Source organism: Ambystoma mexicanum, chromosome 4p (assembly GCF_040938575.1).
Source record: "Ambystoma mexicanum isolate Mex_15411 chromosome 4p, UKY_AmexF1_1, whole genome shotgun sequence".
In the NCBI taxonomy this organism is placed as follows: domain Eukaryota; kingdom Metazoa; phylum Chordata; class Amphibia; order Caudata; family Ambystomatidae; genus Ambystoma; species Ambystoma mexicanum.
In genome coordinates, this window is record NC_090927.1 from 993,331,682 (window position 1) to 993,354,740 (window position 23,059).

The window sequence follows — 23,059 nt, forward strand, 5'->3', positions numbered from 1 at the left end:
ACTGCCCTCACACACCCATGCCATTACGTACAGCACAGAGCAGACCTCCACACGCACACCATCTTCCACAGGCATCCCCACACATTCATAACATCGGAGGTACCACACCCAGATGTGAACACCTCCAAGAGGGACACAAGCACACTTTCCAGAGCCAGCTGAAAATGTGTGGGGGCCCATTTACAGAGGATGGTTGTGAGCCCCCTGCTTAGAACGAAAACAGCCTTAGGCACCCAGCCCTACAGATAAGGGGTGTATCAGCCACGTTTTTTTTTAAAAATATATTTTATTAGTTTCATTACAAACAATAACAAAGAGTAAAACAGGCATCGGTGGTGATGATTGAGCATATCAGAAGAAAAATTAAATCCCCAAGTATCCCCCTCCCCCCCCCCCCCAACACCACAGTAAGCACTAGGTTCGTCAAGGGTCGATGCTCGGCCCTGGGTCGCCTTCCCCAGCTATCTCGCTCTCCTGTGATTCAGGGTATAACAAAGGTACAGTTAAGGCCACCCAGCGGTGTAGCTCTTCGCTGGAGTCAAGCCTCTGCACTTGGATGGCTGTCTCCCATGCCGTGGTTTCCGCTGCGATCCACTTTGTAAGGTCCCCCCACCATAGGGGCATTGGTGGGCCTTTGGGGCTCTTCCACCCCATGGCTATGCGCCTCTTGGCAGTTATGTAAATAAGGTCTCTCAGCCTGTTGAGGGGTTTGTTCTCCCTGCTGCACCTAAACCTGCCCAGGATGCATGCCGAGGGCTCGTCCACTTCGATGTCAATGTCTGCACCGGCCACTCTATCCCTCACTTGAGTCCAGAATTCTCTGATCACTGGGCATCCCCAGAACATGTGGGTCATGCCAACCTTGGGCTCGCTGCATTTGGGGCATGATTGGGTGGTCGCACCGGTGAATCTGGATATGGCTTCCGGGTGAGATACGCTCTGTTCGTGACGTACAGTTGAATGAGCTGTAAGCAGGCGTTCCGGGAGATTTTTTTATGGTAGTGGGTTATATCGCCCCAGGCTTTGTCTTCGAAAACAAGATTCAGTTCGGTTTCCCATGTGTCTCGGCATCTGAGGTCTTCTTTGGTGGAGCCCCATAGTAAGGCCTCGTAAATACGTGAGGTTTCATGGCCCCCCTCGGCGGCATTAAGAATCGTTTCAATACATTCGTTTTCATCATTCAGGTCGCCAGCGACAGGCCACCTGCTAGTCAGGGCCTGTATGACCACTCTGTGCAGTAGGAATTGCCCAGCCGGGAGGCCAGTGGCGTCAATAAGGTCTGGGAAGGCTAAAACTGTCTGCTCCTGGATCAGGTCCCCAAGCGTGGCCACCCCGAGGGGCTCCCATTGTGTACGGGTCTCAAGTTGCCCCCAGGAATGCTTGGACATGAGTGCTGCAATGGGGATCTGTGGGGAGTATGGGTCTTCAGACCCGACCAGTTTGCAGGCCCTTTTCCAGAGTCGGAGTCCCAGCTTGACGAGGTAAGGGCAGTGTTCGAGAGCACTCCTCTTGGTCCACAGCAGATCCCTGAATAATAGCTGGGGGAGGGCCGGTTGGAGGAGGCGGGTGTCTGTTGTGCTCTCGTCGGCCATCCACCGCACAATGTGTCTCAGCTGGCTGGCTAGGAAATAAAGTTCAAAATTGGGGATCTTCAGCCCACCCCTCTCGTATGGTCTCTGGAGGGTCTCCAATGCCACCCTATGCCTGCCTCCCTGCCAAAGGAAGCCTCTACAGAGCTTGTTGAGATCTTTAAAGAACGCCGGGGGGATGTAGAAGGGAATGTTAGTGAAGTAGTGCAATAGGTGGGGCAGGGCGACCATCTTAAGGAAGCCTGCCCTCCCGGCCACCGAGAGCGGAAGCCACCCCCAAAATTCCATGGACTTCGAGAGAGAGTCTTTGGCCCTTACGGTGTTAAGTATATGTTCCGTGCCGGGGGTCTGATGTATGGTTATCCCCAGATATTTAAACGATGTCGCCTGCAATTCGAGATCTAGGGGAGGGAGGGACCCATAATGATCACTGTGTAGTGCGGCTAGGGGGTAGAGGCAAGATTTATTTTTGTTAATCTGGATCCTGGTATGCTTATGAAAGCTGTCCAGGGTTTCAAGAATGTAGGGTAGGAGGTGTTCGGGGTCCTGCAAATATAAGAGGGTGTCGTCCGCATACATGGAGACGAGATGAGTTGTCCCATCTATGGTGATGCCCCCATCTCCATATTCCTGTCTCAGGTAGGCTGCTACAGGCTCAGCTGCGATGATGTACAGCATGGGGGATAGGGGGCATCCCTGGCGGGTGCCTCTGTGTAGGGACCATTTCGCAGAAAAGGTTCTATTAGTTCGAACTCTTGCCGTGGGGTTGGCGTAAACCAGCTGGGTCCATTTCAGAAATACGGGACCAATTCCCATCTTTGCCATGGTAGCATATAGCCATTCCCACCTCACGGAATCAAAAGCTTTGGTGGCATCCAGTGATGCCACCGCAAGTTTCTGTGGTCTTCCCTCGGTACTATAAATAACGTGATGCAGCCTACGCAGGTTCTCAGTAATGGATCGTTCGGGGACGTATCCGGTCTGGTCTTGATGGATCAACAGTGGGATCACTCTGCGCAGTCTGGAGGCGAGCAATGCGGTGAGGATCTTGCAGTCTACATTTAGCATGGAGAGGGGCCTGTATGAGGCACAATCTGCTCCGTCCTTCCCAGGTTTGAGTAAGGGTATTATCACGGCCTCGCTCAGGGAATCCGGAGGGTGCCACGCTCGAAGGCCTCGTTATAGACCTGGGCCAATATAGGGGCGAGTGTTTCCTCGTAGGTTTTATAGAACTCCCCTGGGAGGCCATCCGAGCCCGGGGTCTTCCCAGCCGGTAGCGTTCTGATCACCACCTTGACCTCATTGGGAGTGATGGGCTCATCGAGAGTCTGTATCAGCCACATTTACCCCCTAACATTAGGCAAATAGGTAGTAAAAATATTCCAACAAAAAATGGGAAACAGACACATATGACCATGTGCCCCTGCTTTCACTCACACAGCCCCATGGATATGTTTGGACCAGCAGTGCACATAGTAGCACAGGAAAAAACGTCTATTAGTACTGTCTGATCGGAAAAAGTAAACATCTATCTTTTAATGTGTACGAATAACTAGGTGCAAAGAAATAATGATTTCAAAAACATTTCCGTTTCCAAGTTAAAACATATTTTTACTCGTTTATAAAATACTCCCATTGGGAATTGGACTTACATTTTTACTCCCTAAAAAATAATGCTACTGCCAACTTTAAAAAAATGGGGAGAAAAATACTCCCACTTCAACATCTTATCTGGAGCACTGTAGGCATACATTTTAATGGTGACAATAGTAAGGTTAATAGCCAGCAATTATCACGAGACAGCCAGCCAGCCAGCAGGTATCTTAAACGCTAAATGCCACTGAAGAGCTCTAAACCCTTTTTTGTCAGCAAATGGCTGATGTGGAGGAACCAATGATAAAAGGCAATGGGGTGTATATCCCGTGGGAAGCGATGGCCGGAAGGGCTCCAGGAAATGCAGCTTGTAATGTGAGTGCCGCAAAGTGCATATTTTAAGCCCCAGAACTAAAATAAAGGAATATATTGAAGTGTTACAGGACTGCTGACTGGCAACATGGGGCAGTTGTATGGCCCCCCCCTGACGCTCGAAGCCCCTTTCATTTGAAAGGGTTGAAGTGGCCAGATGCCGTCCCTTACTCTTACCGGGCTTCCCACAGAGAGGCAGTCCAAGCAACAAGGAAGGGAAATGGATGTCCCCAGTCTGGCCATACAAGAGCTCACCAACTTTCAGTACCCCATCACAAGTAGGGCACCAACACCAACCTACCTCATGAACAACATGTAACTAAAAGGAGGGGCAGAAGAAGCCAGGGCAGAGGCCGAGTGCAGTGAATAGCGGATGGAAAACCTAGAGGAAAAGAAAGCTAAAGATACACCCACACAATAAAAGGAGAACACACAAGTCACACGCAGCCACTAATCCAGTACCACACGTGGAGAAATCTTTATGAACCTGAGATTCAGCACCACCAGACCACTCCCAGAAACCACTCCAGTGCTATGCAAAGTTGAACCTTAAAACAATGAGATGAATGAACACCCATAAATCCATGCTGCAACCTCACCAGAACCACAAATTCCCAACTTTAGTATTAAATAACACCAGCAAGCGATACACTAGACAGCATGTTATAACATTCATAACACCAGCAGACATTACTTCATTCCCTCAACCACTCCAGTGCTGCATGTTTGAAACAACTTTTTTCAGATATACTAGAACCTCTCTTTAGATACACTAGTAACCTCAACTCCTTGTCACAGCCACTCTCTAACCAATGCTAACTATGATACATTCATGGCACTGTCAACACTCAACAGGAGCGATGATCGCACCCCGTTCATGTGACATAAAATATTAATGACAGCAATAATAATAATGCATAGCCACATAAACCTCATTATCATTATGCTTGTAAATATCTTGACAGTAACCATGCTAAAGATGTCACCCAAAATACAATAAACACTGTAAGTACTAACCCACCCCCCACACCCCAGAAAACCATCCGTGAGGGCAGAAAAGAGTGATGCATGTGAAAGACAAATTCTTATACAACTCCCAAAACTACAGTTCTGATGAAAGATTATAACTACCAACATCACACTAAGTAATGCCTTTTATTAGATGCAACCTATATCTTGAGGGCAATGCAATCATTGCTTGTTTGCGGAAGTCTTATCTCGGATCAGAGCAATGAAAGGCCAGAGCCAAATTCTTGAAGGGCACACAAGTGTGTATATCTATCTTTTCCTACTATTGCCCTACAAATAAGGCATCTACTGATGGTAGCCGCCAGGTAGCCTTCATTTTCATCACATTCATATCACTGCACAGGGGTCCCTTGGATGGTCCTAAGGAGTCGTCCTGTTCCTTGGGTGTTGTGGCTTTCACTCTCACCAGCTATACCCAATTTGTGATCGTTTGAGTCCTGTACACCCTTGGATCTTTTACAGTACCTCAAATGTTCACTTGAATTCTGACATTAGTTGTCAGGTCTGCCGCTCTTTGATCTCACCACTATCCATCCAAGCCGTTTCATTGTACACTCCATGAACCCCCATCATCTGTAAACTCCTGCTATTCAGTTGGGAACTTGGTGTGTGCCACTTACTGGTAGCTTGACTTGTGGTGAACATGGCATAACGCCACATGTTCCTGTCTTCTAGGGACCTCCAACGTCACCAATCTTCATCTGGCGGCGAGCTGAGGAGAGCTACTGCGCCTGCCCTTTCCTATGACCATCCCTAATAGCCTCATTGCGGCCTCAGAAGCAGCCACACCTGACCCCCACTGGTGCGTCGGGCCCATGCAACTGCTGAAGAAGCTCCTCTACTGCTGTGCCACATGGGGTACCACGATGACGCAACTAGCATGCAGCATCAGCACTTGGGTCAACTCAGACCAAGTACGAGGCAGCTCTGGTGCTTAATACTGATCAACTGGTCTTGGTCAATTTCGCAGGGCGGCAGCCCCCTTAGCACCGAGGAACGTCAGGTGTCGACCGGTGGACCAGACATTCCTCGGAGATACTCATACTAGTAGCATACCAGGACAGCCCTTGGTGCTGGTTCAAATTTTTAGAGAGGTGGTGGGCTCCCGAACTTTGCTCTTTTCCTGCACCACAGCTTCAGATTCAGGACTTTCTAAGTTGTTCAACAACTTCAAAGTCGCCTCGTCACCAATTAATGTTGTACTTACACCAGGTATGTCGACTAGAAGAAGGTTGCAGAAAACGTACCTTCCATGTAAGGCTGCTTTATTAGAAATACATTTCCAACTACCAGAAGGAAGACACAGCTAGACCCACTGCTGCCCACCAACCCAGGCTTGCTCCAACTTGCACTGTGTAACACTCGGCACACTGCATTCCACACATTCCATTACTGACCCACACACCCATGACATTGCCTATGCCACAGGCCAGATATTCCCAAACGTGCATGAAACCATTCATTAGCCTAATGGTAGATGAACAATAGGTCAGTCACAATGCTTAGCCAATTGTCTTCTTGGTGTTAACACAGTGTTTGCTTATTATGAATGAATGCAATGGCGACTTGTGAACTTTCAGATGGGGAGACACAAATATGAGCACCATTCTGCATCCAGTCAGCAAGTGCAGTGCAGCAAGCAACCCCTCTCCCCCGCTATCAATGGTTACTTTTTACAATGAGACATACAATCCGTTTTGCATCTCTTTATTCCACATTGCCTGTAACACCTACTGCTTCATTGTCTGCAACGTTATTTGATCTGTTTAAAGTATAAAATCATTTATGTGCCGATCAAAAAACTGTTGATGTGCAGTAGCCAAATATTTGTACCACAGTGATGTTTCAAACATGTCAATTATAACATGTATGCTATTTATGAAAAAGCAAGTTCATCAATAATTATGTATAGGGATACATTTTCAGTTTCATTACGATGAAAGATAGAAATAAACGCAATTGGGGCTCAGAGTCTAGGGGTGGTACCTGTACAATGCCCCTGCCTCCCTAACCCAGGCTCCCTACTCCCAAAAGTTCTTCTAAAGTATTAGTTCACTTGTTAGCACCTAAATACTAACAAGTATGTGTGCTGTAAATAACTGCAAAAGTAAATAAATAGATATACCAGGTTCCCCTACTGTCTATTCTTGCCCTTCTCTGCTGGGCCCTAGAGGCTGCAGCCTTATCTATCTCTCTCCCTTGCAGACTTTCTAGGTGCCCACAATAGGCGTAGCCTCATCTCACCATATCCTTCCTCCTTCGATGGCCTTGTAAATCATGCTCACACTCTTCCCTCCACTCCTCCTCTCGACTCTTCCTCTGGACCTTACTGGATGACTTAGGTGATGGATTATGTGCCTTTTAGACACTTGATTTTACTCTTACATGCCTGTCTATTCCTCTTCCTGAGTCTAGCTGTCACTCTCCATTATCTCTTCCTACTCTCCTCCCTCCTACTCAGCCCACTGGCAAGATAGATAATTAAGAGCACAGTTAGCGCATGCCAAACTTCCCAATAACCCGCTACAATTTGGCTGAAGCCACAATAAACTTTCACCCAATGCCATTATGGAGGCTTTCATGGAACTTCATCCTCCCGAGCCTATCCCTTACGGGCTTCAACAAAATGATCTGGTTCCCCTCTGGACCTTGTGCAACCTAAAGTTGTGCAGCAGATAAGTCCAGCCTTTGCTGATAGTATTCTTTCCGTCGTTAATGCCTCTTTCCTCTGGTGTTGTTCCTTCCACCTGGAAACGCTCAGTCATTAAACCTTTACTGAAAAAGCCCTGCAGACCCCACAGAGTTGTCCAATTACAGACCCATTACTAAACCATCCTTTCTTTTTAAACCACTAGAGTGTCACGCCACTTACCTGGAGACCGGGATCCTCTATGCCAGTCCGCTCCGCTCCCTCTGACGAGCCCAAAACGAGGCCTGGAACGCAAGCTGCAGCAGTAGCGAGGGCCCAGTCGGGTACATTCTGGGAATTTTTTTTTTTTTAAAGTTCTCTTTATTGGCAAGAAGTAGCAGTGCAAGTTAAAACAGTGACACACATTAGATGTTGAAGCTTGAATGATGAATTATAAATTCTACAGAAGGTCAGACACAGTTTCGACAGAGGTTAATTACAATAGAGGCATGCATCACGTAGAATGATCCGCCCCCTGATCAGGAGAGGGAGGGGATGATAAGAGCTTCAAGTCCACCTTGCTGTTCAAGTAGCTACAAAACTCTGTCCATATGTATTTAGGGCGAGCATTACCAGGCAGTATGTTAATATAATCTTCTTCGCAGGATTGCGTCCAGGTGAGGGCCTTCAGCCACATTTCCAGGGAAGGGGGGGATCTGCGCTTCCAGCATTGCAGAATGCACCTCTTGGCCACAATCGCCGCCGCATTCAAAAACTTAGCTTCCTGTTTCGCTTCAGCCCCCTCCCAGAGCCCAAACAGAAGAGATAGGGGTTCGGGATCAACACAGAACCCCACTATTTCGGAGAGGGTTTCAAGCACCGCGTTCCAGAACGGGGCCAATGCCCCACAGGACCAGAACATGTGTGCGTGGTCCGCATCAGTAGATATACATCTTTGACACGGGTGGGGTTGATCCCGTGCAAACTTCTCAATCGCATAAGGGGTGTAGTACAGGCGATTGAGTAGCTTGTATTGAATACATCTAACTCTAGAATTAAGAGAAACCTTGCGAGTGTGCCTGCACATTTTGGACCACATATCATCTGTGATGTCTAATCCCAGATCCCGGCTCCAGGCGTCGCGAACTGTGTATGGGGGTTCAACAGCACGCGCCATCAACATTTTATACAAGGAGGATATGATACCCCTTCCGCCAGCGGAATTGGCTATATAGCAGACCTCGGGGGACTCAGGGGGTTCGTTCGGGTACGAAGGCCACATGTCCTGGACTGCCGCCCTAATACGGAAGTATTGCAGCAGCTCAAGTGGGGATCCGGAATGCCCCGGCTTCCACGTATCTGGGGTGATGAATTTCCCATTCGGGAACAGGTCGGAGAATGATCTATAGCCCAGGTCTGACCAGTGACGTATGAGGAGCTTATCCTGTGTGGGGGTGAGGCCCGGGAAAGACCAGAGAGGAAGCCATTTGTAGTACGGGGGGGAACCAGAACCAGACATCAGAATCCGTCGCCACGCTCTAATAGTAGAGGTCACTGGGTCAGCAGGGGCCTGCGTTCGATATGAGTGAAATACGATCAAGGACATGACATTCACCTCCTTGGTCGCTAAGATTTCGAGTTTAACATGCGGGGGGGGGTTCCTGGTGGTGGTACCAATATGTAGCATGCTGGGCCTGGGCGGCTATCCAATACTGGGCGAGGTCAGGCGCGCTGAAGCCACCCCTCTCGTAAGGTAGGGTCATATGCTGCCACTTTCTGCGCACGGCCCCTGAATGCCAAAGAAAACGGGCGAACTCCGAGTGCAAGTCTGCAAAGTATTGTTTACCGGGCCAAAGCGGAACGTTAGCGAATACGTACAGGAGTTTAGGAACAATGATCATTTTTATTAGGGACAGTCTCCCTGAAAGTGATAGGGGGAGGTTTCGCCATCTTTCCATCTTGGTATGGGCGTATTGTGCAGCAGCCCCATAGTTATCAGAGAATAAAGAGGATTTTGAGAGGGACACCTGGACCCCTAAGTATTTGATGCCCTCGGGAGCCCATTTGAGAGGGAATTTGCATGCAGGTTGGGAGGTTGCAGGAGTAAGGGGAAAGATTTCTGATTTAGAGTAATTTATGGTGAAGCCCGAGAGTGTGCCAATTTTGATAATTTAACGCATGATCGGGTCGAGGTGGACTGAGGGGTCCCTAATATATAAAAGCACATCATCGGCGTATAGTGATATAATTTCGGGAGTATCCCGCAGGCGAATCCCTTTGCGCACGTGGTTGTTTCGTACACTATCGGCCATGGGTTCTATCGCCATCGCAAATAACAAGGGAGAGAAAGGGCACCCCTGCCGTGTCCCCCTGTGGAGGGAGAAGGGAGCTGAAAGGTGAGAATTAACCTCTGGCCACAGGGTCAGTGTATAAAAGTTTGATGCAGGACATAATGTATGGGCCAATCCCCATCCTCTCCAGCACCGCCCACAGATATTGCCACGAGACCATGTCGAACGCTTTTTGGGCGTCTAATGTCACGGCCACCGCATTGGCTTGGGGGTCAATTCTAGAGATGACATTGAATAGTCGCCGAATGTTTAAGGCAGTGGAACGAGCAGGGACAAATCCGCTCTGGTCTGGGTGAATCAGATATTTCATGATGGGGAGGAACCTGTTTGCAATGATTTTGGCGAAGATCTTGGTATCGGTATTGATAAGGGATAGAGGTCTGTAAGAGCCGCACTCATCCGGAGGCTTACCCGGTTTAGGAAGCACGGTGATGACCGCCTCACGGAGGGACCGGGGGAGGGTGGAGAGGCGCAGCGACTCCTCCCAAACCTCGTGAAGGCGCGGGGCAAGAAGAGCAACATGTTCTTGATAGAACTCGGCGGTCAGGCCATCTGGACCGGGGGCTTTCCCTTTAGGGAGGGCTGAAATGACAGCAGTGATCTCGTCAAGGGCGAAGGGAGCATCTAGTTGTTCTTTGGTAGCGAGGGATACAAGAGACATTGGAATGCGGTCTAGGAGGTCGTCAGGATCCTGCGGGCTGTGCTATGGCTGCTGGGTATAAAGGGTTGCGTAGAAATCTGCAAAGGTCTCAAGAATGGGCCGGTCGGCCCAATGTCGCACTCCGTTGCTGTCAATGATACTATCAATTCGAGCTCTGCCCCCCTTGGCCCGGGCGAGGCGGGCAAGAGTACGGCCTGGTCTCTCTCCTTCACCATACTTTCGGGCTGCAATGGGGCGGGCAAGGTGTCTTATTTCGCTGTGGGCGAAGGACTCGAACGTGTCTAGTTCGGTTCTAATCTGTGCCAGTTTGGGCGGAAAGGGGGTGGCCACGTACTTGCGCTCTAGCTCCCCAAGTCTGGACTCAGAACGGCACAGGGAGTTTCTAATATCTTTCAGGACCCCAGCCTCCCTGGAAATGCACATGCCCCTGATGAAAACCTTGAAGGCCTCCCATCTCACCCCATCCGTTGTGTCATGGCGTTTGTTACTCTCAAAAAACGAGGTGATATCTGCAAGGATGTCAGCCTTGAAGACTATGTCATGTAATGCGTCGGATTTAAACCTCCAGTTAGAATGCTGAGGGAGGGTCAGGTGCAAGGCGATGTCCAACGTGATAGGGGAGTGATCGGAGAGTGTGAGAGGGAGAATCTGTGAAGTGAGTGTTTTGCCCATGAGCCCCGCAGAGAGAAGGAAAAGATCAATCCTGGAATGGCTGTCGTGGATGGAGGAGTAAAATGTAAACTCTTTCGACGTTGGGTGGAGTACCCTCCAGGCATCCACCAAACCGGCAGTGAGCACGTGTGTATGGAGGCGGCGAGCGGCCCTGGACAACGTCCTAGGTGCAACACCGGATCTGTCCAAGTCGGAGTTGAGGATGAGATTCATGCCCCCCCCATATGATGGGAACCCCAACATAGCCCAGGAGGATGTCAAGGATGTGGTCAAAGAAATCGGGTGCATCAGTGCATGGGGCATATGTGTTGACCAGAAGGCACTCCGCATTAGCGAGGAAACAGTGTAGGATCACATATCTACCCTGGACATCTATATGGCTGGTACGAAGGGAGAACTCCAAGGACTTGTGAATCAAGGTGAGGACACCTCTGGATTGTGAGGAGAACACAGTGTAATATTTGTTGGGGCCCCATGACGGGGCAAGAGAGGACGATAATTGTGCGAGGGCATGGGTTTCCTGTAAGAAAAGTATTTTGACCCCATGCCTCTGGACGTAGGCCGTGACCCTGCGTGCCTTCGTATAGTTGCTGAGCCCTCTGACATTCCAAGACATTAGCCTAATAGCCGTTCAGTAGCAATTTAGGGGGATCTGAGTAATGTGTGTCATATATTGCCGAACAGGTGCTGGCCACTTGTACAGCGGCCAGATGTGTCATGCCCAAAGCTACCACTGTCTCACCATTTTTGTTATAACTTCCCCCGATAACACTTCCCCCCTCCCTCACTGCCACCCCCAACATAGCAGTGCCCAAAAACCCACCCAAAGTCTCATGGCTTTTATGCCAGGCCCAACGGGGCTGGACGAACTCCCAAACCAAACAGGCGAGCAGCCAGTGAACTAAACAAGCCAAATTCGGCGTTGCAACTGCAGCTGGGGTAGCTGCTGCCGTGAGCCTGCTTACAATGATTGAGTGGTGGAACACTCCAAATAACATACAACGGCAACTAAGTTAAGTGTTAGAGAAGACACCTTAGTAGAGTGCGATATGCCTCGGGTATAGGAGTACAGGATCCCAGTGCAGGTGCAGTATACCGAAGATTATACAACTGTGACCCATGTTGCGCTACATGAAACTTCACAACAAGTTACAAGTAAATGAATGCATAAAGAAGAAGGATACATAAGATTACACGGAAAATGCAAATGACCAGCATGGTAATGGTACAACAACTGATTCAAGGAAAGGGTGTATGGTAGGCAGGCTCAACCCTCGTCCACAGGGTCGCCCTCCGACCCCAGGACGGGAATATGGGCCTCTATAAATTTCACCGCCTCCTCCGGGACTGTAAAAAAGTACAGTTTATTACAGTGGGTGAGCTTCAGTCTTGCAGGGAACAACATGGCGTATTCCACCTTCCTCTCTCTAAGAAATTCTTTCACACCATTAAATTGCCTGCGCTCCATTTGAACGTTCACTGAGAAGTCAGGAAAAATACGGATAGTCTGGGCTTCAAATTTCAATTTGCCCCTTTCGCGAGCCAGCCGGAGAATGTGGTCTCTGTCCCTGAAGCTGAGAACCTTGGCAATGATTGGTCTCGGGAAGTCACCCGGCTTGGGGCGCGGGGCCAGTGAACGATGGGCGCGCTCAATAGTGAAAAACGGGGAGAGTGGAGGGTCACCCAGGAGGTTTCTCAAGAGAGTCTCGACCGCAAGCTCCATTTTGCCCTTGAGGGCCGCCTCCGGGACCCCCACAATACGGATATTGTTTCTGCGGGATCTGGACTCTAAGTCATCACATTTCGCTTTAACTTGTTTCATGTCTCGCACCAAGTCAGAGACCGTGCTCTGAAGCACGTGTACCTCATCTGCAGTGGCCCAATCCTAGTCTCGGCCTCAACCAGTCTGGCGCCATGCTGATCCAGTTTGGTGCGTAGTGAGGCTACATTGGCATTAATGTCGTCCAATTTTTCGTGAAATGACGCAAAGTTTTTGGCCATGGACTCCATGAGTGTCTTAAGGTCTGGCTGAGGAGAGCAAGAGAATGCATCCGGGTCGTCGTGAAGGAGGGCCATCCCACCTTGGTCCTGTTTCGAAAGTGTTTTGGCAAACTTGTCCATCGCTCCAGCTCTATTGGCCCCACGTGACATATTTGGGGGCACAATGAGATCAGCGGGGTATATAATGCAGTAAGTCAGCAATGGGGGCCCCGGGGATTTATGTAGGGACTCCGGCGCTCACTCAGGAAAGGGCCAGCAGCTGCCTCAGGGGCAGGAGCAAGGAGAACTCCCAGCCAGTATGTTCCAGGGCGCTGGGTCCCCTCCGGGGGGAGACAAGGTGTCCGACACGGTGGCATAGCCTGGAAGGGAAAGTGACAGGCGGCGCTCGCCCCAAAATCAGGAGGGGCTGCAGCAGGAGGAGCAGGTAAGATGGGGTCGCCTGGTGATCTCAGGGCATAGGCGCGTAGATACAAAGGAGGGAGATGCCCAGAGTCACACCAGGACAAGGGGGATGGTCCCGGGGATGTCTGGTATGTGTAGGGGCCCCTGCGCCACGAGTGGTAGGAAAGGTGCAGTCCGTGGACCAGGCGGTCTGAGAGGGCGTAGTGCACAGTGAGCCGAACCCCAACCTCCTTACCTTAGGGGATCCCAAGGCCAACAAGGGACGCGGGGGGTAGAGGGAGCAAAGCCAGGGAGGAACAGCAGGAGACAGGCCACCCCAAGAAGATCAGAGGGCGAGTTCAGTCCAGAATGCTCAACGCAGGGGAGCTCCAGCCACCCCCGCGGAGCCGCAGCCCCAACAGCAGGGGCCTAGGGTAGGAAGTGCCGCTCCAGCAGCACTCGAGGCCCAACGAGGGCGGGGGAGGCGAAGGATGTGCTTGTCGCTGCCCGCGGGGCCCAGCAGGCCGCTAGGCAAAGTTATGTAGCAGCCTCCTCCAGTGCTGGGACCTGGCAGCCGAAGGACGAAGGGGGGTCGGGGCCGCAGCGCCGCGGCCAAGCACAGGAGCGGAGTCGCCGAAACTCCCCGGAGACAGGTCCCCATGCAGAGGAGCCGCCACGGAAGGCCCGCGGCGCGGTGGGAGACCGCCAGCCGCAGAATTTTCGCCGCCGCCCCCGATGCCCCCAGGAGGCGGCAGATCAAGGAGCCAGGCAGGCAGGCAGTAGTGTGGAGCCGCAGGTACAGCGGGGGGCTGGGGAGGATGACGCCGCCCAGCAGGAGATGAGGACCTGGCTCCGATGCGGGACGGGCGGGGAGGTGGGACGGTCTGCCGCACTAGTTCGCAGCACAAGAAGTCCAGGCCCGAAAGCCAATCTGCACCGGACACAGGGGAAGTCGGGGGCCGCAGCTGGGAAACGCGGCCCAGCTGGGAAACGCAGCCCCGAAGGCCTAGACCACCGGGCCCCAAGGGCAAATCAGTCCCGGAGCCACAGATTTCAGCCGGACCTGGATCAAAATGTCGAGGAGTCCATGAGCCGTGTGATGAGCAGGGTCACAGCCTCGGATGGAGCAGAGATCCGCTGATTCAGACGGATAATCGGCAAACGGGGCACGGAGCAAGAGAGCTAGGCAGCCATCTTGCAGGCTGCTCAACAGCGCCCCTCCATTCTGGGAAATTTAACTGGGAATGCTCTGGCCTGGGCAACACCTTTGGTAGCTACCAATAGTCCCATTTTGAACGATTTTGCATCCTTTGAGAAAGCTTTCCTGGAAGTTTTCAGCCGCCCAATCTGGCATCTGCAGCGCAGAATCAATTGATGGATTTGAAACAAGGAAACGCCGATTTGATAACATACATCAGTCGTTTCCGTCAATTGGCAACTGATTCACAATGGCCGGATATCACACAGAAGACTCTGTTCCGCCGAGGCCTGAGAGAAGAATATAAGGATGAGTTGCTTCATATCCCTGAGCTAGAGACCCTTCAACGCCTTATTGAACAGGTGCTCCGGATCGACCAAAGGTTAGCGGAATGAAGCATGGAAAGACGTTGTTCCGAGAGGTTTACCTCCAGAATGACCAGTGCTCCTGCCGGATCATTGGGTTCCACAGATTCTGGAACAGAGCCGATGCAATTAGGGGCTATGAGAGGTCCTTTGTTGGAAGAGGAGAGGAGACGAAGAAGGACGTTACGTGTGTGCCTTTATTGTGGGGCCTCTGGGCATTATCTGGGCACATGTCCTTTGCGCCCCCAGAAGAAGAAGGCGGAAAACTAGAGGACCTGTTGTGTAATGGAAGGGCAACAACATGTCTCATCCCTTTTTCAGTCCTTTCCTCATCTTGTTCTGTGCTTCATCCCATACAACCAGCCGTTTTACTGACCTTGAAGATTCAACTACTATTGCCAGACAAGGTCCTGGAAGTATACGGGTTGCTGGATAGTGGAGCCTCAGGTAATTACATCGATGAAGCTTTCGCTACCATCAACAAGATACCACTCCTTTCCAGAGATGCTGCACTACCTGTGGAAGTCATCGATGGGACTCCTTTGTCTTCCGGACCCGTCCGTCTGCACACAGTGGGTCTTGCGCTTCGGGTTGCCGAACACCTGGAGAATATTGCCTTGGATGTCATTAAGTCACCTACATACAGAGTGGTTTTAGGATTACCTTGGCTTCAACATCACAATCCTTTCATCAATTGGAAGACTCATGCTCTGTCGTTTTACTCCACCTTTTGCTCTGAGAATTGCGGCTTGCCAGTTCAGATTCAGATCCCTTCGACTACTTTGGAATCCTTTGGCAAAGGGTCTGGTCTTTGTTCCATTTCTCATGTTCCACAAGCGTACGCCGATTTTGAACGTGTGTTTTCTGAGCCAGGAGACATACCTTTAGCCCCACATCGTTCTTTTGATTGTGCCATTGAATTGTTGCCAGGCTTTGAGACTCCACACGGAAAGCTGTATTCTCTGACCCTGAACGAGAGACAAGTATTACAGGACTATCTGCCAGAATGCTTAAGTAAGGGATACATAGCACCTTCAAAGTCACCCGCAGGATTCCCTTTGTTTTTTGTTAAGAAGAAGGAAGGAACCTTGAGACCTTGTGTTGACTACCGGCAATTGAACAAAATTACTACTAAGGATTGATATCCATTGCCGTTGATTCGCGGTATCCTGGAGACCCTCCACACTGCCCGGATTTTCACCAAGCTTGATTTACGTGGAGCCTATCATCTGGTTAGAATCAAGGCCGGGGATGAATGGAAAACGGCATTTAAAACACCTTTTGGGCATTATGAGTACCGGGTTATGCCCTTCGGGTTGTGCAATGCCCCGGCCGTTTACCAGCGATTCATGGATAACATTTTCTGTGATCTGATAGGTGTTTCGGTCTGGGTTTATTTGGACGACATTCTGATCTTTTCCTGTACGGAGGAGGAACACGTAGGACATGTATGTGAAGTTCTTTGTCGCTTATCTTGTAACCAATTGTTTGCCAAAGCTGAACAATGTTCTTTTCACCAACCCAGTATTGAATTCTTGGGATATGTGATTAACCATACTGGCATACAAATGGATCCCAAGAAGGTCCAAGCGATTCAGGATTGGAAACAGCCTAATGACGTCAAGTCGCTGCAGCGCTTTTTGGGTTTCGCCAATTTTTATAGGCGATTTATTCCACACTTTTCCCAAATCTCAGAGCCACTCACCAGGTTGACCAGCAGCAAGGTTACTTATGTGTGGGATTCTCTTTCTACTAAGGCATTCAATTCCCTGAAGACGGCTTTCATTACCGCCCCTATTTTGCGTCACCCTCAAGATGAATGGAGTCGGACGCTTCGGATTTCGCTGTAGGGGCTGTTCTTTTACAATGTGATCCCGGAACTTCCATTGAACATCCGGTGGCCTACTTTTCACACAAACTGTCCCCCAGCGAGAGGAATTATGCGGTAATTGAAAGGGAATTGTTGGCCATCAAGACTGCATTCGAGGAGTGGAGACATCTTTTACTTGGAGGTCGCTTCCCTGTAGAGGTCCGTACCGATCATCGTAATCTGCAGTACTTGCGTTCTCTACAATGACGTACGCCTTGCCAAGCCAGATGGGCTTTTTTTTTCTCTCCATATGATTTCCATGTTACATACATCCCTGGTGCCTCTAATTTGAAGGCGGATGCCTTGTCCTGATCCTTGGAGAAGGAGGAAGGAATCCCCTGTCTGGATCAGCCGTTGATTTCCCCACACCATTTCTTGTTGACACTCTCTCCGCATTTACAGTCCATTTCCGATGCCACCCAACGGGATCCGGAGAGGTCGGGTCTTCTTCAGTGGAAATCAGTATCTGAACACGAGGGTCTCCTGTTCTTCAGAAGGAGGTTGTACATTCCCGAGGGGTCTATTCGCGACGACATTCTGCACGGCTTTCATGATTCACTGATTGGAGGACATAGTGGAATTGGCGCTACCCGGGAACTGGTATCCCGACAGTTTTGGTGGCCTGGTTTGGCTCGAGAGGTCGAGAAGTACGTGGGAAGTTGTCCCGTCTGTGCCCAGTCCAAGGTTCCCAGGAGGCGGCCTTTGGGATTACTTGTACCAACGGAATTAACTCCTTATCCTTGGCACACCATCACCACCGATTTCATTGTTGAACTGCCTCCCTCTGATGGATATACCTGCATAATGGTGGTGGTTGATTGCTTTACTAAGTATGCCCACTTCATTCCTTTCGTCAAGATACCCACGGCTGCCCAGATGGCTGTCGCCTTTTTGCACGAAGTATATCGGTTGCATGGCCTGCCTGAAAAGATCATTTCGGATCGGGGATCTCAGTTTCTCTCACAGTTTTGGGGTAAAGTGTGTGATCATCTTGGCATCCGCAGGGCATTGAGCTCTGGTTACCACCCGCAATCCAACGGTCTTACGGAAAGGACTAATCAGACTTTAGAGTGTTATCTCCGTTGTTTTGCCAACGCTACTCAGTCCAACTGGAAGACTTGTCTGGATCTTGCTGAAGTTTCATACAACAACTCTGCCCATGCTTCTACAAGATACAGCCCGTTCTACTGTTCTGTCCAGGCCAGCATCCCAAATTGATGCCTTTCCGTCCTGTGCCTCCCAGTTCGGTTCCTTCCGCCGATTCGCTGATATCAACCATTCGGAAGCAACATGTGATGGCACGCAAGTCCTTGATGGAAGCTAAGGAACGTATGAAATTGCAGGCTGACAAGAGGAGGAGTGTGGAACCTGACTTTCAGGTTGGTGACAGAGTTTGGTTGTCCTCTAAGAACCTGCCACTTCACAATTTACCCGTGAAGTTGGCTCCTCGATATCTTGGCCCATTTAGGATAACCAAGCGCCTGTCCTCTGTGGCTTACCGCCTCCAGCTGCCTCCCTCTTGGCGGGTACACCCGGTTTTTCATGTCTCCCTTTTGAAGCCCTATGTTCACGATACCCATGGTTGTTCCTGTCCTCGCCCAACGTCAGTCCTAGTGCAGGGTGTCCCCCAATTTGAGGTCCAGGAGATCTGTGATGCCCGTTTCCGCAGGGGGGTACTGCATTATTTGGTGGACTGGAAGGGGTACCCAGCTTGTGATCGCACCTGGGAACCGTATCGGCATGTGCACGCTCCCCGCCTTGTGCGTGAATTCTATGCTCGCTTTCCTTGGAAACCTGGGGCCCCGGGTCTTTCTGGGGGGGTCATAGTGTCACGCCACTTACCTGGAGACCGGGATCCTCTATGCCAGTCCGCTCCACTCCCTCTTGGCGGCTCTATCCGCGTTTTCGCACCTGGGGGTCTGCTGCCAGGAAAGTTTCGGGGGTCCGAGCTGGTGTGTCTCTGCGCATGCGCGGACGACCATGCTCCCGGCTCCGAGCATGCGCAGTAGACTGGGCCCTCGCTACTGCTGCTGCTTGCGTTCCAGGCCTCGTTTTGGGCTCGTCAGAACCAGGCAACGAGACGGCTTGCGCCTCAAGCCTCTCAGTTACTGACGGCCCATAAGAGGAGTCGAGAGTGAGGGTTAGTTGCGTCTCAACGCGATTTGTTTATCGCATTGCTCGCTCGTCTCCCGAGCGTTCTACTCTGTTTCCTGTTCCTTGCCTTGTTCCTTGCTTGGGTCCTGGTTGTTTTCCTGGTTGTCTTCCTTGCTGCCTCCTTTTTGGGGTTCCTTGTTCTCCCTCCGTGGCCTTTCCCCTGGGGTTCCCTTTCTTCAGCTCCCTTGGGTCTCGCTCTTAGGATTTCCTTGGGGTTCCCCCTGCCTGGTCTCTCCCTTCCTGTATCTGTTCCTCACCCTCTTGCTTGTCAGCCTGTAACCCTTGGAATCTCCTCTGGCTGCCTTCCTTGGCCGGACCAACCTCTTCAGCTTCGTTGCCTTGGTCTTCATTGGAACTACGACCATTCCCAGCATCAGTTCCGCTGTTTCCTGAACTTACTCTGCTGTATACCCCACTCCGGCTTTCAACCTCATCGGACATTCAACTACATTTGAACATCTGCCTCTCCTGTCAGTGCTTGCACTGTCCTGACGTCACGCTAATCAGGAGAGAGCACCCCGTGACGTTGTGAGTCGGTCCATCTTTCACACAGTACCATTTTGGCTGGTGGAAGGGTCGGTTCCTTGCGTCATACGTCCGTCTGGAGACAGTTGTCAGTCTGGCTGCCACATCAAGATCTACAATCAAACCAACAGGTACTCGAGTTTCTCGTTATAAACACCATTTTACTCTTACATGCCTGTCTATTCCTCTTCCTGAGTCTAGCTGTCACTCTCCGTTATCTCTTCCTACTCTCCTCCCTCCTACTCAGCCCACTGGCAAGATAGATAATTAAGAGCACAGTTAGTGCATGCCAAACTTCCCAATAACCCGCTACAATTTGGCTGAAGCCACAATAAACTTTCACCCAATGCCATTATGGAGGCTTTCATGGAACTTCATCCTCCCGAGCCTATCACTTACGGGCTTCAACAAAATGATCTGGTTCCCCTCTGGACCTTGTGCAACCTAAAGTTGTGCAGCAGATTAGTCCAGCCTTTGGTGATAGTATTCTTTCCGTCGTTAATGCCTCTTTCCTCTGGTGTTGTTCCTTCCATCTGGAAACGCTCAGTCATTAAACCTTTACTGAAAAAGCCCTGCAGACCCCACAGGGTTGTCCAATTACAGACCCATTACTTAACCATCCTTTCTTTTTAAACCACTAGAGAGCGTTGTTGTTTCCCAGATACAAAATATTGCTGAAACGGCTAATCTGTTAGACAGGGCCAATGTAGGTTTTAGGCCATCCACAGTACGGAACTTACTTGTGTCTATGCCAGTTCTAGATCATTTAAGAAATAAGGCAGACAATAACAAAATAGGAGCCTTAATTCTGTTAGACCTGTCGGTATTTGATGCCTTCAACCATTGGTGGAGACGCTGTATAACTTGGGGATCCCAGGTACAGTGCTAAAATGGATTGAATCCTTTTTGCATGACCGCACCCAGCAGATTCAGCTGGGTACCTTCTATTCTTCCCCATGTGCATTAGAATGTGGTGTCCCCCAGGGCTCTGCGCTGTCTCCTTCTTTTTAACTCGTACCTTCGGCCTTTGATGGATGTCTTTTATCATGCCAGAATAACGTTCAACTATGCTGATGACACCCAGATTCTGATGGACCTTAAGAAAATTACAACATCCTGTCAGACAAAATTAAACATGGTTTGCTGGCAATAAAGGCCTGGATGTACACAAACCTTTTAAAAATTAAAAATAAATGAAAAACTTAATACATGTACTCCTTCCTGTTGGCCTGACTCTTTAAGCCACTGTCCTAGACCAAGAAGCCCTGAGGTCAAGAACCGGGCATTTATCCTAGACAATAAGCTCACTTTGAACTCCCAAGCGTCAGTTATAACAAGGTCATGCTATCCTACCTTGAATAACATAAAAAAGTCACCCTTATTTATCCTTCCAGTATCAGGTGTTGGTTGTTAATTCTCTTGTTCCCGCCTTGGTTTTTAATAATGCCATCTATTTAGGCTTTCCCAACTATAACTTTTAATGAAATGCAAGAAATATGAACATATTACTCTGGCGTTGCGCTTACTTCAATGGTAGCAAGTGAAGAGTCACATTGTTTTTAAAAGTATGCGCCTTGTTTTTAAACGCCTCCACCTCCCTATGGTGAGTCCACCGCCCATGAAAATCAAAAAACATACTTTGGTGCACTCTTTAACATTAAGGTCAGACAGAAGACTGGTCGTACCTGGATACAAGAAGGAAAGATTCGGTGGGCGTTGCTTCGTGGTCCAGGCAATCGGACTTTGGAAGACTTTACTCTGAGTTACGGAGAGAAATTAACATTCCAACTTTCCGGAAGAAATTCAAGACCTATCTCTTTAATCAATAATAGATTCTGCTTTGGCCATAGCAACCTTTAGGCTTTTGCTATTAGTTCATTGTTATGTAGCACTGAGAGATACCTTCGGGTGATTGTGCACTCTATAAAACTACCATGTAACGTATAGCATAACACTGTCTTGTGTCGCTCTCTGACGCTTCCTGTTCTGCCCCTCTGTTCCTCTCTTTTCTGTCTGCCTCCACCCTTGACTCTTACTCCTTAATTCTCTCTCCACTCCCTTCTACCTCTGCTGCTCTCCCCTCTATGCACCACTACTACTCTCCGCTCTCCACACTGCTTCTACTCGGCTCTTCGCACTACTACTAAACCTCTCTACACATTTCTACTACCCCCTCTCCATAATAGTAATATTCCCCTCTCCATACTACTACACACTCCACCCACGCCGTCACCCTCGGTTATCCTCCTTTTGCTTCCCCAGTCACCTCTTTCACTGTCTACTTCCCCCACACTTACCTCACTCACAGATCTTTCATGCACACTTAAAACCAGTACCACCCTCTCCCACCAAACAACACCTCACCTTAAACAATTGTCCATTCTCATCTGCTCCGTTCTTGCTCTGTCTGGCCTCTTGGTCTTTCTGATCTTCCCTTGACCTCACAGAACAACCCACACTTTCCTATTTCCTGTCCTTCCTTTTATCGTCTCCCTTCCCCCTCCATTGGCTAACTTCCTCTGCTGGTTCCCTGGGCCAACTGCTAGCTGTCAGTTTCCCTGGGGAGGTGTTAGAATTGTGCAAATATTCAAAAGGGGTCTTAATCCCTGCCCCTTTTCTCCATGCGGGACCGTAGGTCTCCAGCAATGGCAGCACACAACAGTTAAAGATCCAGACCTGCTATGAGGTTTCCGCTAAGTTCAGTCGCGTAGAGGCTTGCATTATTCAGGCTAGTGCATGGCTTGTTCTTCCTCTTGTTCGTGTGACTCGTTCTGTCAAGATGCTGGGCAAGGGGTAGGGGCTGGGGCCCTCCCAACTTCCACACCCTGTCTCCCGGGAAGGACTGGCTTTGGCATCAACCATGGTAGGCTTCCAACTGCAGGATGAGTTAGGTGTCTACTCCCAGCTGACAGAGATGTATCTCTGGCCCTGTCACAGTGCATTGTGGAACTTGCAGTCCTTGTTATTAAAGTCTGGAAGGTATTGCTGAATGGGTTCCAGTAGCCATTCCAGCGATATAAGGAGGATAGTGCATGCTGTTGGCTGTAATCTTTGGGGAACCACCTGAAAAATTAAAGAAAGAGAACTGGCCAGGACAGAGGCTAATGGGGACCGGATAGGGAAAATGTTACCAACTCTGTGCATGCTGGGGAGCTAGGGTCCCTCTCAACTCCCCCACACCACCTCTGGGGTAGGTCTGGCTGTGGCATAGCCCCGGTAGGCCTCCTAACCCAAGTTGGATGCAGTCCTTCACTCCCCTATGCCCTTTATTCTGGTAGCACCCATGGCACTGTTACATAGGAAAATTAAGATGGCAACAAGTTCATGCTCTGGGCCCCACCAACACCATGCCCATGCTTACCACCCCAGGAGCACGCCACAAACCCAGGGGAGCCTACTACCCAAATCGGGCCTTTCTCTGTTGAGGTGGCATTACCTCTCCCTGACTTCAAAATGGTGGACTGTGTCTTTCAACGATTTGTTCCCACCCAATAGGAGGTTAGGCAGGCAAATTACCAAGAGGAGGAGGGCATGGCCTGGCATCTTAGTAAAGCAAGTAGGAAGGAGGAACCACCTGAGGTAGATTGAGGCATGGGTGAGGAAGAGGAGTAGGGCCAATCCGGAAGCAACAAGGAAACCAGGTTAGAGAAGGGCCAATGCAGGCAATTG

At 50.0% G+C, this 23,059-nt stretch overlaps 1 protein-coding gene across 2 annotated transcripts in view; it reads left to right on the forward strand.

Moving 5' to 3' along the window:
• The window catches only part of RTN4IP1 (reticulon 4 interacting protein 1), a 485,006-nt gene that overhangs the window by 378,184 nt on the left and 83,763 nt on the right, over positions 1-23,059 (forward strand). The gene's annotated exons all lie outside the window — the stretch shown is intronic.